This window comes from Phragmites australis, chromosome 8 (genome assembly GCF_958298935.1).
Source record: "Phragmites australis chromosome 8, lpPhrAust1.1, whole genome shotgun sequence".
Classification (NCBI taxonomy): domain Eukaryota; kingdom Viridiplantae; phylum Streptophyta; class Magnoliopsida; order Poales; family Poaceae; genus Phragmites; species Phragmites australis.
In genome coordinates, this window is record NC_084928.1 from 10,104,463 (window position 1) to 10,120,134 (window position 15,672).

Genomic DNA, 15,672 nt, shown 5'->3' on the forward strand with positions numbered 1-15,672 from the left:
CGCAAACAACGGGATATGCGGTCGTTCGACTTCTACTGGATGACCTAAGCATGGCTAAACATATAAATCGAACTCATACCTAGACATTGGCAACATTTCAAGGCTACAAGGAATGTAAATACACAAGTATTTAAGGTAGAAGAATGCAATCGGTATAGGTTCTACCCATTAGTACCCGACACTGACTCAGTAAACATGCATACATACATAAGCATATTTCATCAATTTTAAACTTATCCAATTACACAAGAGGGATCAATATGCTTAGTTGCTTGTCTGGATGCACTGGCTCAAAAAGGTGGGGTGCCTCGGGGTCGCCCTCGGCCTCCGGGATTGACGGATCGACGATCTCTAAAAAGGATCAAGGCGTGCAATGCAAAAGAGTATGAATGGAGTGCAAAAAGTATGCCACAAAGCTTAACAACATGCTAGAATCATAAGATATGTGAATCAACGCAAAACTAAACGATCTAAACGAAATCCAAAAAATAATAGCCATCCGGATTATCCAGATTGGTTCGGAGTATCCGGGTTCGGACCCTCCAGGTGACCCTTCGGAAGAGGCACTCGGTTGCTGCTTTTTATTTAACTGGCCCGTAGTATCCGGGCCATCCTCCGGTGAAGGCTCTCGGTTAGCTCTATTCTAATTTGACCCAAAATCTCCGGGTTGGTCTGGACTATCCAGGATATACTGGACACTCCGAGTGAGGTTTCGAACGAAGCTCTTGGCTACACAATCACATAACTACCCAGAGTCTCCGGGTTTGTTCGGATAATTTGGGTGATACAGACTTGGGTTCTTCACGATTTTTCCCACTCGGGTGATTTGACTCACTTTATAAATCTGTGCTACACAAACGTGCATATGCCCTATCCAAAAGGTTCTAAACCAATCTTGCACCTAAACCCTAACCAATTTTGAACACAATTCAACGGACAATTTCTGCTAAACTCGGAGTCTCCGGGTGAGTCCGGAATATCTGGGCCAGCCTAGAAAACTGTTCTTGAGTGGATTTTTGGTTGATTCGAGTTGTGATCTTTTCCAAGCCTAAAGGGGACATGTTAAGGATAGTCTAAGGGTTCTGGAACTTACTCATCAACTATCAACACGACTCTAGAGCTCATTTTTGACCAAAACCCTATTTTTGCTCCAAAAAGCTCATGAATGCCAAGGACTTCAAGAACTACTTGATTCTTCCACGGAAACGAAAATGGATTGGATAGATGAGTAGCTCATGAGCTAGAGAATGCAATGTTACCACATGCATACCTTGAATCCTCCATTTGAGCTTGGATTTTGGAAGAAAAGAGAGAGTGCTTGAGTGGGAGAGGGAGAGAGGGAGGGTTGCTGCTGCTGCAGCTTGGTGGGGACGTGGGGAGTGAGGAGAGGAGAGAGAGAGAGAAGGTGGGGTGTTGCCCACTTGAGAGGAGGAGTGGATGAGTGGGTGGGGCCACTAGTGGGGCCCACATGTTAGAGAAAATGAGTAGTTCCAATGCAATTTCTATTCTTTTCTTCCCCAATTTCCTTTCTCTTATCCAAATGATTTTTAATGAAGTGCATTAGCGCTCTGAATTACCATTATGCAAAATTAAGCACAATGCTTAAGAAGCATGATTTTGCTTAAATGCGTGATTAAGAATTTGGGACGTGACAAACCTCCCCCTCCTTAAGAAGAATCTCGTCCCGAGATTCGGCATGAGTCGGGGAGAGGACGATGAGGCTAGGAACCACGCTGTGAGAGATATCAAGCGGTGAAGCACGGAACCTAATGCAATACTTTTATTCAACATGGTGATGAGTATAGACATGCAAGAGGTCCCAATTGTGCAAAATTTACACAATGCTTACAAGCTCGCAAAGAGCTCAGGATACTCGGAGCGAATTTTATCCTCACGCTCCCAAGTTGCCTCATCCTCGGTGTGGTTGCTCCATTGGACTTTGATGAATTTTATGGAATGACACCGAGTTTTGCGTTCCGCTACATCCAATATTCGGATAGGTCGCTCATAATATGTAAGATCCTGCTGCAACTCTTGAGGTGCAACATCAATGACCTCGGTTGGAACTCGGAGGCCTTTCTTAAGTTGCAACATGTGGAAGACATTAGGCACGGTGGAGAGAGACAGAGGCAAGTCCAATTGATATGCCACCTCTCCACATGGAGCAACAATCTAGAATGGTCCCACGTATCGAGGTGCTAACTTGTCTCGGACTTGGAATCGGTGAACACCCTTGAGCGGTGAAACCTTGAGGTACACATGATCTCCAATTACGAACTCGAGGTCTCGACGGCAACGATCCGCATAGCTCTTTTGCCGGGATTGAGCCGTGAGAAGACTCTTGCGGATATTCAGAACATGATCTTCCGCCTCCTTGACCAAATCCGGACCTAGAAAAGCCCGTTTGTCGGATTCGGACCAATTCAACGGCGTTCGGCACCTTCGGCCATATAGAACTTCAAACGTCGACATCTCCATACTCGCTTGGAAGCTCTGGTTGTATGAGAACTCCGCGAAAGGCAAACATATGTCCCACCTCTTCCCATAAGTGAGGACTCGCGCTTGAAGCATGTCTTCCAAAATCTGATTTACCCTCTCGGTTTGGCCGTCGGTCTGAGAATGGTATGCCATGTTATGACAGAGCTCGGTTTGCATAGCCTCTTGAAAGATACCCCAGAAGTGAGAATTGAATTGTGTGCCTCGATCAGAAATGATCTTCTTTGGAACCCCATGTAGGCACACAATCCGGGTGAGATACAACTCCGCATACTGCTTTGCATTGTATTGGGTCTTCACAGGAAGAAAATGTGCTGACTTCGTGAGTCGGTCCACAATGACCCATATGGAGTCGTACCCATTCGAGGTCTTCGGCAAGCCGGTAATGAAATCCATTTCAATTTCCTCCCACTTCCAGGAAGGAATGGGCAAAGGCTGAAGTGTACCGGCTAGCTTGAGGTGCTCGGCCTTCACTCTTCGGCAGACATCACACTCAGCTACATATCGAGCGATCTCTCGCTTCATGCGAGTCCACCAAAACCGTGGCTTAAGGTCTTGATACATTTTTGTTCTCCCTAGATGAATGGATAGCAAAGAGTCATCACCTTCTTCTGGGCAAACACAGACGTGTTCACCTGGCAACCGTCAGACATGCTCGGGATTCCCAGGGAAGTGATTAAGCATAAACTAACTATTCGGCCCGATGCAAAGCTGGTCAAATAGAAACTCTGATGGTTTCCACCCAATCAGAAAGAAGGCAGTAAAGAGGAAATTGAAAGGCTCACTAATGCAGGTTTTAATTGAGAGGTGGATCACCCCGAACGGCTTACAATCCCTGTTATTGTCAAGAAGTCAAATGACAAATGACGAATGTGTGTGGCTTCATGGATCTCAACAAAGCATGCCCTAAGGGTGCTTTTTCTCTACCACGAATAGATCACATAGTTGACTCCACCTCTGGTTGCGACTATCTAAGCCTTCTCGATGCCTATTCTGGTTATCACCCGATTAGCATGCATCTAGAGGATGGGGAGAAGACCTCCTTTATTACTCCATTTGGGGTTTATTGATATGCTAAAATGCCCTTCAAGTTAAAGAATATTTGTGCCACATACCATTAAGGAATAAAAATAACACACCATGATCAAATCGGCCATAATGTAGAGGCCTACGTCGATGATCTCATCGTCATAACCAAAAAGAAGAAATATCTCATCTCTGACCTATAAGAAACGTTCAATAACCTGCGCAAGAATCGAGTCATGCTGAACCCAAAGAAGTGCGCATTTGGAATTAACGCGAGAAAATTATTCGGATATCTAGTGTCTTACCGGGGAATAGAAGCCAACCCTGATAAGATCAAAGCTGTTGAAGAGATGCAACCCCCCAAGTCAGTGTAAGAAGTGCAAAGACTAACTGGATGCATGACAGCCCTTAGTCGGTTTATTTTTTAGCTCTGAGATCGAGGACTTCTCTTCTTCAAGTTGTTAAGACAACATGACAAGTTTGAATGGTCAAAAGAAACAAACAAGACATTCAACAATTTGAAGAGTTATCTCCCCCCCCCCATCCTAGTCGCTTCCAAACCTAATGAAGATTTACTCTTATACATCGCGGCTAGACCACAAGCTAAGTGGGGTATTGAAGCGCAAGACAAACGAGAGAAAAACCAGCGACTGGTGTACTACATTAGTGAAGTGCTCCACAGTCCTAAAGAATGCTATTCGCAGGTGCATAAGCTATTTATGTGTGGTACTGATGGCCTCTTGTAAGTTACGATGTTACTTCCAGGCTCACAAGATCACTATACCATCAATATTCCTACTAGGTGAGATCCTGCACAACAGAGATGTAATCGGTCGAATCACCAAGTGGTCAATTTAATTCAGAGAATTCGATGTCGGTTTCGTGCCTCGAACAACAATCAAGTCACAAGCACTTGCTGACTTTGTTGCCGAATGGATAGAACTATATCAACCTCAGGATGACCGGGACAACCTATCAAATGTATGGACTTTATTCTTCGACAAATCACTCACACTTCAAGACGCATGGGCTGGAATTATATTGATCTCACCAACAAGAGAGCCTGCAATACGCTTTGCATATTGATTTTTTGGCACAAATAACGTAGCTAAATATGAGGATCTGCTCGCCGGACTCTGAGTAGCTTCTGCTCTTGGCATCCGCCGCCTGCTTGTGAAAGGGGATTCACAGTTGGTGGTGAAGCAAATTAGTAAGGAGAATGAGCCTTTGGTTGCCTTGTTTGAGCCGTGTGATCAACTTGCTTGCCTCCTTTGACAAACTTGAGGTATTCCACTCCATTCAATAGCACACGACCGTTAGGCTTGCTCGTGTATTGGTCAAATCCAAGACCTCTCTTTTGCTTATTATCCTTTGCTTGGATGGTCTTGTAAAGTGCATCTTTTGATTTATAGGTTTTGATGCATCCGTATTTAACCAAGGCATTTAGCCTCTCATTCTCCTTTTGTAACGCTTGCAAGGATTCAACATTAGTTGTACAAACATTTACATCAAAGTTGAAACAACGAGAACATCCATTGCTAGTAGATGCACTAGATAGTAAATTAGCTTTACTAGAGTTGGATGAGCCTTTCTTAAGGATATCAATTTGTGTTTCAAGAGTTTTATAATTTTCATCTAAACAAGATAATTTCTCTTGAAGCAAGAAATTGTTACTCTTAAGGTCGGCAATTGAGGAATTGGCCAAATCATAATCATTTGACAATTTCTCAACTTTTTCCTTCTCTTTAGCAAAGAGCTCCTCGAGTTCAAGGTTTCTCTCCTTTTCAAGGATGAGCAAGTCCTCTTGTCTCTCGAGGGTCTCTTCATGACTATCTATTATATCTATTAGCTCCTTTATTTTAGCCATGACATTTTTATTCAAACCTTTAAACAAGTTATCACAATCACTATCATATTCACTATCACTATCTAAAAGCTTGGATTGAGATTTTACCTTGCGGCTTTTAGCCATGAAGCACTTTGGGGAGTCATCATCATCACCACTCATTAAGAGTGATTTTCTTGGTGTTTGCTCATGGATGGCAATGGTGGCGACTCCTTCATCATCGGAGTCGGAGTCGGAGTTTGAATCCCACTCTTCTCCAATGTGTGCTTGGCTCGAATACTTCTTCTTGTATATCTTGTTCTTGTCCTTCTTGTATGTCTTGATTTTATTATCTTCTTTGTCCTTTCCTTTCTTCTTGTTCGGACAATCGACTATGAAGTGATCAACTTCGCCACATTCATAGCATGCCCTCCTTGATGTTCTCTTCTTGGGCATATCTCTCTTGTATTTTGAGTAGCCTCTCTTTCTCATGAATTTCTTAAATCTTTTCACAAAGAAGGCCATTTCTTCATCTTCGGAGCTTTCGTCTTCACTTGTACTTGATTCTTGAGTTTGCTTACTTTTGCTTGTCTTGAATGCAACCTCCTTGTTCTTGGAGGTTGAGCTTTGTTTGGCATGAATCTTCACTTCATTTGCTTCTTCTTCCATGAGCTCATGAGCAAGGATCCTTCCAAGCACATCGCTTGGTGTAAGCCTCTTGTAGTCCCTTCTCTCTCGGAGGAGTGTCACCAAAGTGGGGTTTCTAGGATCAAATGCTCTAAGCAATCTCTTTACCACTTTGTGATCATCAATGTCCTCACTCCCGAGCCCTCTTAGCTTGTTCACAAGCACCATCATCCGAGAGATGATCTTCCATCACAAATCTTCCTAGCTTGCCCTCAAGCAGCTCTATCTTGAATTCTCTTACACTTGTTGTCCCTTCATGAGCAACTTGAAGAGTATCCCAAATTTGCTTAGCTTCTTCAAGTCCATCCACTTTATTGAATTCTTCCGGACTCAAAGCATTAAGCAACACACTTGTGGCTTGAGCATTGCGATGCATAATTTGTTCTTCACTTGAGGTGAGCTCTTGATCTTCCTCCGACAACTCAAATCATGTGCAAACAATCCCAAATACTAGGATGAAGAGAGATTAAATACATTTTCATTTTGTGCCTCCAAGCGGCATAATGTGGACCATCGAAGAATGGTGCACGCCCGGAAGACACGGAGATATAGTTGCTTGAATAATTTAAACAATCATAATTGAAAGGAATTTCACTTCCCTTTCCTTTACCATTACCATCATCACTCTTTGATGGATCATCTTTAAAACCCCTCGGACTTCCGGATGTCGACATTTTAATTTCCTCCAAGCGGTGAAGCATTGTAGGAGGTTAGGCTCTAATACCAATTGAAAGTGCCTAGAGGAGGGTGAATAGGCTTTTCTGAAAATTAAAACTAAAACAGCGGATTAAATCTGCCGGATACTCCGGTGAAGGTCGGATACTCCGGACTAGTCTGGAGTCTCCGGTCTATACAGAAAATCAAGAACAACTACGAATTAAAGAAAGTAGCTAGAATCTATAATTGAAGCTAGGTCTACTAGTTATCACAGGGCTAAAATAATAATTAATACTAGTAAGATGATCACTAGGGCAATTTATATGAAGAATCACAAATTCACACGATTAAGCAAATTGCACAAACAAGAACACGAGAGATTATCCCGGAGTTCGGCCACCTCACAAAGAAGTGCCTACGTCTCCGTTGAGGAGCTCACAAAGAGCCAGGTCTTTTCCAACCCTATCCTCTTCTAGCGACCACAAAGATCAAGCTAGAATTTCCTTACTCAATTCGAAGTTGATTACAAACTTCCTGTGACACTCCACAAAGTTTGGGTGCTCTACGGGCGAAGCCTTGCCTTCTAGAAGCACGAAGCTTCAAGAGTAATGATCACAGCGAATGCTCGAGGAAGAACTCAATGCTCAAGTGGCTTAAACCCTCTCCAAACACAAACTCACTAAATTTTGCAAACTTTGCACTAGAGGTGATTGGAGGGACTTTGAATACTCTTAAAGTGCTCAAAAAGTCTAGAGTTCACCAGCAACAGCAAGCCTTAAATGCCATGGGGTGTGGGAATATTTATAGCCCTCTCTCAAAAACTAGCCGTTACTGTTCTGTCAGACCTGACCGGAGTATCCGGTGAACACCAGAGTATCCGGCCCCAAATCCAAAAACGGCGTCAGAATGGTCACAGAACGTATCAGAACTAGCCGTTATAATTCTGTTAAGTTACCGGAGTCTCCGGTGAACACCGGAGTCTCCGGTCCTGACAGGGCTTTCAAAAAGACTAAGTCCGGAGACTTGCCGGACCCTCCGGCCGCTCCAGGTACCGGAGTATCCGGTGAACACCAGAGACTCCGGTCTTTTTATCAAAAAGATTAAATGCTAACTGAGACACCCCTGCCGGAGTCTCTCTCGGAAACTCCGGTTAAAACTTTTTCTCCTACCGGAGTATCCGTGAACACCGGAGACTCCGGTCTTTTTCAATAAAAATAAAAACTTAACCGAGACTCTCTGGCGGAGTCTCTCTCGGAGACTCCGGCCTCAAAACCCACCAACTACCGGAGTATCCGGTGAACACCGGAGACTCCGGTCTTTTTCCAATAAAAATAAATCGGAACCGAGACTCTCTGCCGGAGTCTACCTCGGAGACTCCGGACTAAACACTAAGTACCGGAGTATCCGGTGAACACTGGAGTATCCGGACTCAGTGAACTTTTGCAGAACTAACCCGGTGTCCGTGGGTGAGTGTGTCTCTCAACTTATTGGTTCTAAAGGATATCTTGAGCATTGAGACACTAATCAAGCAATCAAATGCAACCCTCTTAATAGAGCGGCTATTCTAGACTCAATTTCAAAAACAAAAGAACTTAAATCCTATTGAGTACTCTTAGTTGCTTCTCTTTTCGTTTCGATGGGCGTCAAACGTCATATGTCTTCTCAACTAAGACTTAAACCTGTTCATAACTTAGATAAATATATTAGTTCCTTAATCGTTTTATCATCAATAAGTCAAAACCCACTTAAGAGGCTTAGATGCACTTTCACTAACAGAAGCCAAGAAGAAAGTTACTAACTAGGTTTAGATCTATCTAGACTAGTCATCTCCGGTAACAGACTCAGATCAATACATGACAAATATAACGTACGGTTATTATCTTTAGGGAGGCCCGAACATATAAAAACCGTTATGTGTTACCATTATGATTCGTCTACTCAAAATATCCCTGAATCTTCAACAAGTTTATTAGATCGACAGTTTACCAATCATCTGACACTACTCAATTCTGTTTAGGCTACAATCAACTAGGAAGTTAAAAAGAACGTGCCTATATGTAGCCTTTCAGAAGCATCTATACAAGATCGAGCAAGAAATAAGATCATAATGTAAACTGAAACAGCTCAGTCTTGTGTTTAACTTTTAATTCATGAAACAAACACAAAAGATCAAATGAGAGATACCAACCTAGCAAACTAAGAAAGGTGTTATATGTTAAAAAACAGAAATGCATATATATGACATCACAATAAGCAGCAACTGAAGCCAAATAGCAACAGTTGAACAAAAGAATTAGTCATGTGAGAACAAAGGTTCTATTCTACTTGAGAGAAGTGGTGATGGTACTAATCATTCTGCAGAACTGTCTCCCAAATCTGAGACACTCCTTTTGTAGCCTTCTGTTTTTTCAAAGAAGCTACAGTTGATCCAGCTTGGCTCTTGACATGTTCTCCATGAAAGAGTGAAGCAGACACCACAGCGAAAGATAGAAGGCATCCTTTCTGCTTCTCTTTTTTTTTCTCTCTCTAACTATGAATGATTAAATAGCAGTAGGACAACCATGCAAGACAACTTGCAAACGATTGCAACAGATAAGCCACATGACTGGTGGTACAAGTTGAAGTTGGGCATGGCCTATTTGTAGCAGCTTGCGATAAATCAAGAAGGAATGATGACATCCGGATGAACACAATTAATATTTTCATCTATTGTGATGCTACTTCACATCATTCACTTCAGGGTTTGTGCAGTAATCCACACAAAGAAAAATTAGCTGTAACTCAAGATTTCCACTTATTAGGATTGAAATAACAGTTTGTTTCACTGGAACTTGTGTTGACTGCAATATATTTGTCATATGGATGTGGCCAATGATACGATTCTTCTTTCCTGGTGGGTGGTGCGCGATACAGTTGTCTAGTTTTATGCAGGACAGCAACATTTGTACTATGCTGTCGCTAAAATTTAGGGGGAATGAACTATCTGTGTGTCATGTAACAATTATAAGACCTTGTCTCTTGTAGCATGTTTAATTAGAGTTAAGCATTTTGCTACAAGGAATGCAGTAAGTGGTGATTGTCTGTTAATGGATCTATTTGAAACTTTGGTTTGCCTTGAGATGGTTATACTTGAATCTATACCTGTTCAAAGGCCGGGCTAGGCTGTGCTTTGAAAAGCTCGACGGGAAAACTACAAGCCCAAGCCCGGCCTGAGCCCGACTAACAGCTAGTTTTTTCGGGCAAGGCTTGGGCTTTTCGAGTTTTGGGCCTATTTTGAAGCTTGAGCCCGGCCTGAAAAAATTGTAGGCTGAGAAGGTAAGCCCGACCCAGACCTTGTGCACTAGTTAGGCCGGGTGAGGCTTTTTTGGGCCGAGTTGAGTCGGGCTTGCCAGACCGGACTGCCTATGAGCAGACCTACTTGAATCCTTTCTAGTATGGTTGAGCTAGGGGCAAAAACTAAGCATGCAGAGGTATATTTTTGTACCTCAAACATGGTGGGATATAAGGAGCACTAATTCTGTAGATCTTTAAGCAAAATAACCAAGCATTACTAGAGAAAAAGAAACAGAGAAGAAGATTAACATTGAGGTAGTTTGTTTGTTAACCATAAGCATGATGCTCCCATGTTGATGCAGTTTGCTCACCAATAACAGTGAAAAGCAAGAATATAATGCATGGTTGAAACTAAAAGTGCACTGAGCAGGTATGGATGCCAAATCAATGATAAGAGAGAATCTCACGTACGTGACAAGCATGGCATCATTTAGGTGCTACAGCTACACATGGAATCACCTTTGCTACTAGCGTTCCAGGCAGTTCGGCAGGCAATCCTCAGCATGCACTTGTAGCTGAATATTAAGCCTTTCTCCCACATTGAAAAGCTCAAATTACTAAAGCTGAAAATAAAGCTCGAGACTCATGAGCCAGTTTGACTACCGAGCCGAGCATGAGCCGCCTCCTTAGCTCGGTGGCCTAAAGAGCCGAGCCCGAGCTAGCTCGCGAGCGGCTCGTTGGCTCGCCGCTGGCCCAACCCAAGCCACAGAGCTAAGCGCCTAGCTGGTCAGGCCGCCGTAGCCTCAAGTGGCCCAGCACCCTCGTCCTTTCATCGAGTCGATCTTGCTTTCCTAAAGTCATATTCCCAAAATTCCCATCTCATCTCCCTCATCCCAGAGACGTCGACACATCGCCACCCTCGCTCACATAGACGCTGACTCCTGTCGTCCATCGAGGCACTGATTGCCGTGGCGCCGCCTCTCCGCCCAGCCACTACCGCTCGCTCCTTCATCCTCGTCCCCTCGTGTGTCGACCAGCGTCGCCGCCGCCTGCGCCAGCTGGTCGCGATGGTGCGTGCGGTGGCCGTCGCCGTCAAGGGTAGTGGTGGGGCCACTATGCGGGATGGGTCCCTCCATTCATGTCCTCGTGGCTGCACGTGCTCAGGGCCAAGGTCCTGTGGGGCCAAGAAGTGCTCAAGGCTGTCGGCTGTGACGCCGCGATCGTCTCCGATTCCGCTAAGTGGTTCCTCGCGGGACTCAAGGCGCTCTTCATGTGCGATGCCGAGGTCAACCGCCTCACCGAGGCCATAGAGGAGATTGAGCACCTGGCCAGGTTGGGCTACAATCTCGACCTCTTTGTCAAGGTCCTTCGCTTGGAGGACGCCCGGGCCACCGAGATGGACATCGATGGTCACCCACCGGTCACCGCTGCTCAGCACTGGAACAAATTGGGCAGCAGTGCATACTCCATCGAGGTTGGCGCAGGGCTCCCCGTGCCAGGGGCTAAGAGAAAGCGTGCGTCGACATGATGGAGCTTGATTTCGGCCGATTCCTTGGAGCAGAGGACCCCAAGCCAACCGATCTAGCTCGAGCCTGAAATGAGCCCAAGCTAAGCCTGTATTCCGGCTTGCTTTTTCTATCAACCCGAGCCTAGCTTGGCTCGTTTCCACCCCTAGAAATCACCCAATAAAAAAGAACAACTTTGCCTAAGAAATAATGGCAGCAAATGAAACTATAAATACCTTTGCAATCTGTCTTCAAGCTTAGGAAGTCACATAATTGACATGATGAACAACTATGGAGCTTCCTAAGTGGGTTCTTAAGGCTATTAACAAGTTAACATCTCCAAGAGTCTCTCAATCTCACCCCCTATAGTCAAATTTAAGGAATTTCACCTTAAAACGCAGCTCCAACAACTCCCCAATACCACTTCCAATATTTATCAATCCCCAAAATCACTCATCTCGCTCTCTACTTTTGGAGAGCGCCCCCTCGCTCCCAAAAATACCTGACCAGCCCTGGGCCCACCCCCTCATCTGCACGCGACTGCCAGCGGCAGCGGACTTCCTCGGCGGCGGAGCCCTGCTGCAGTGTCGAGCTCAGGAAAGGAAGACTCTAGCTCGGGCCGCATGCTGGCTTGAGCAGAGGAGCGTCTGCTCTGGACGGCATCGAAGAGGGCCTGGTGGTTGTGGGCTTTCTCGGTGGCGGAGTCGAGTGCCCTGCCATGAGCGGCGTTAGAGCAGACAGCGGTGTGCTCGGTTCACTCGATGGTAGAGGAAACACAGACGCCGGGGAAGGTAGGAGCTCGCAACAGCTGTATGATGTGGATCTAGTCAGAGAAAAGACAGAGGAGGAGGGAAGCTGCTACTTGCCATGGTTCAGCCGAGAGAGCAAATGAGAGAGAGAAGAGAAAGGAGAGCCACAGTAAGAGGATAAGACCGGCCGCTTGGGTTTCTTGACGGCAGGCCGATGACGTTGGTAGACAGCGGGAGGAGGCAGAGACGAGGGGCTTCACAGCACTGGATGGCGTCAAAACGAGTGTAGGCGAGCTCAGCCATGTGGCGCATGCCTTCTGCGTGCGGACGGAGAAAAGAGAGGGGAGAGAGATGACGGCTAGGATCCACTTGTCGGTGACATATAAGAGGAAATATAGGGAATAAGTATTGGGAGTCTGTTGGAAAGGAAGAAAATTTAGAAAGTGAATTTTATTGAGAAGACTCTCTATATGGTGATATTGAGAGTGAGTTTTAGAGAGTCTCTTAGAGATACTCTTACATGGTGGTTTTCTTTGAAAAGGGCAAAAGTGCGCTATGAGGGGAAATTGTTTAGTCTCTTGCCAATGGTATGTGCCACTGGCCAACATTCACATAAGAATGCATCACACAGTTCACATCGCCCTAAATGCTTCAGAAACCAAATACTGAGCCGCAAAACTACCACCAATTCACCCAATTCACTAGAAAGAAGTAAATACCTCCTGTATAGAAATGTTTAGCTGCCCAATGTACCCTCCACCCACAAAGATACGTTCCCACTCATCAGCGTTCTCCTTAAGCCAATGGTATAAGGTCAGCAATGTCACCATGCCACAGTGGGTCCTGGATGCACCAAAAGTACCAACTGATGCCACCATGGTCATGAACCCATCACCCATACCAGAGCATCAGTATTCATACAGGCAGCTGATGCCTGGCAGCATGGTGCTCATCAGAGTTCAGCGAATGCTCCTCCCCAATGAGTGTGGCCAGTGGCAGATGTCTCTATCTCGGGGGCATTTGATTTTTGACCACCCTGTCATTCGGTAGAGTGGTAAATTTACCATTGGGTTCACTATCATAGACTTAAGAGGGTTTATTTGTTATTCTCGGTGAGAAATTGTCACTTCGGTAGAGTGGCAAAAAGTTAAATATTACCTCTATCTCAAGGTCTTGTGGCACTTTGCAATATCAGGTCCCGATGCTTGATGAAGTCTGGACCTCTTAGCCTAAGGATCTACATTTCTTGTGAAGAAAAGGTCAAATTTTATCTGCGACAGAACGTATGACGACATGAGCAAAGCCATAAGTAGGAATTTGGGCATTCCCGGTGAGATGAGCCAAGAATGGAGAAAGAAGCTGAAGCAGGAGATGACAGCATTTAATCAGTTGCCTTGCTGATTATACCAGTTAATTTGTATCCGAATTCTCAGTGCAACACATTATCTACTAATCTAAAAAGAATACATTGATCATTCCATTAGCAACAGAAAGATTGATGTAGCTCTGAACAGATATAGTTATGCCACAGGACTTAACAAAACAAGATATTACTAAAAAGAAACTGAAGCAAGTATATCAACTAGTTAGACAATATAGTCTCTCAAAGTGGAACATGGGTTAACTTTATTTCTCAAAGATCTATTTGAACCCAACAAATTACAATATTGTACAAATGTTAACTCTAATGTATGCAGATCAAAACAAGCGAGATCTCTTCCCACACAGACAGTAAACAATCATTAACCAAGCATCAAAAAGGGAATACAGTATTGAAATGCAGTGCAGAAACACAAACACGATACCGCATTGGTCTGCAGCTCTGTCGATGTCCTCCTCCACTGGGATAATCTACAGCAAAAACGCCCCAATTCCATCTCCGTCACTTGGAACCAGGAGCGTGCAGCGGGATCTCGTCATGGGACTCCACCCCGTTCGCCACCGGCGCAGCTGTAGCGGTGATCCCTTCGTCTTCATTTTCTTCATCCGAATCCAGCGTGAATTGCGACATCATTGTCATCCCCTCCATCCGCACCTCTTTGCCCAGCATCCTGTACCCAACCGGCGGCCGGTTCGTCCTGGAGAGAACGGCTGCGTACGCGGCCGCGCCGGCGATCACAAGCAGCGCGAGGTGGCCGTTGAACTGCAACGTGGTGACGGATCGCGCGCGATGGTAGTCCTCGTGAGTGCGGCACTTTGTAGTCGGCGCGGCTGGCGGCGTGGAGCGCGCAGCCGTGCGCGACGCCGCTGGTGAAGAAGCAGAACTCCATCTGCACCATCCACGTGCCCTCCAGCGCTAGCCCCGCCGCTCGGGCGAAGCGGGGAGTAGCCTCCACCGGGCGGTGCGCGGCGAGCAGCGTGGCGCCGAGGCAGAGTGTGATGGCCGATGGGGACAAGGAGCAGGTCGAAGTACCGGTTCTCGATGCCCGCAGCAGTGGACGGGCGCCGGTGGGCGAAGAGGAGTAGCTCCTGCGCGAAGGCCGCGGCGAGGAGGAGGTCGAGGAGGGGAAGGGGCAGCGGCGCGGAGAGAGGCGCGAAGGGCGTGAGGGGGTAGAGGAGGAAGAGCGCGAAGGGCAGCGGCGAGCGTGGGCAGGGAGAGGTGGTGCGCGGAGAGCAGCGCGGAGAGGAGGCAGAGCGCGGAGAGGGCTGCAGCGAGGAGGTGACGGAGGTGCAGCGGCGTGGAGAGGCGGCGCGGGAGAAGCGGGAGCGGCGGGAAGCGGAGGGGCAGGGACTCGAGCGCGGCGAGGGCGAGGAGGCCCAGCCCGGCGGCCGAGTAGGCGAGGAGGCCCGGCATGGGTGGCAGCTCGCCGCGTGCCGCGCCGCTTGTCGTGGCCGTGGCCGCGGCCGCCGCGGGCGGTCGTTTCGGGGGCGGTGGATCTGAGGGGCGGGAAGGCGAAGGGGGTGGGCCCGGTTGGCAGGCGATCGCATCGGGGGAGAACGACGAGCCACCGGTTGGGCGGGTGGTTGGCATCGCGGCTTGCGACTGGAGGCCAACGTTCGCAAATTAGGTGGAGGGTCGAAATGTGCTCGGCGGTGAATTTTCGGTATTCACGATATTCAGAAATTTTGGTGAGAATTCAGATGAATTTGCTTGGTCAAACAGAGTTGATAGAGGAAAATTCGTCCAAATTGAGTATTTAGTAACCAATCTATTTTCACCGAATAATCACACAAATTCATCGATATCCGACTATATTTACCGAAATGCAATGACTTCGAAACCGTTGGATTTTATCGAAAGCCGACCGAATAGGGAAAAAAACCGAACAAACAAAACGGTGAAAAAAAGTGACAAAATCAGGGAAAATAAGAGAGAAAAATATGGAAAATCAGGGAAACTAGGGGGGAATTCGGAAAAAAAAATTAGGAAAAATTTTAACATAACATTTGCTATATTTTGAATATTGCCAAAGAAACAAATATATATTAATAGCAATACGAGTATGACCATACA

At 46.1% G+C, this 15,672-nt stretch overlaps 2 pseudogenes; one reads left to right on the forward strand and one right to left on the reverse strand.

Moving 5' to 3' along the window:
* Positions 1–10,473: 10,473 nt before the first annotated feature.
* Positions 10,474–11,492, forward strand: LOC133927585 (uncharacterized; annotated as a pseudogene).
* A 2,260-nt stretch (positions 11,493–13,752) lies between these two features.
* Positions 13,753–15,190, reverse strand: LOC133926588 (uncharacterized; annotated as a pseudogene).
* Between the last annotated feature and the right edge of the window lie 482 nt (positions 15,191–15,672).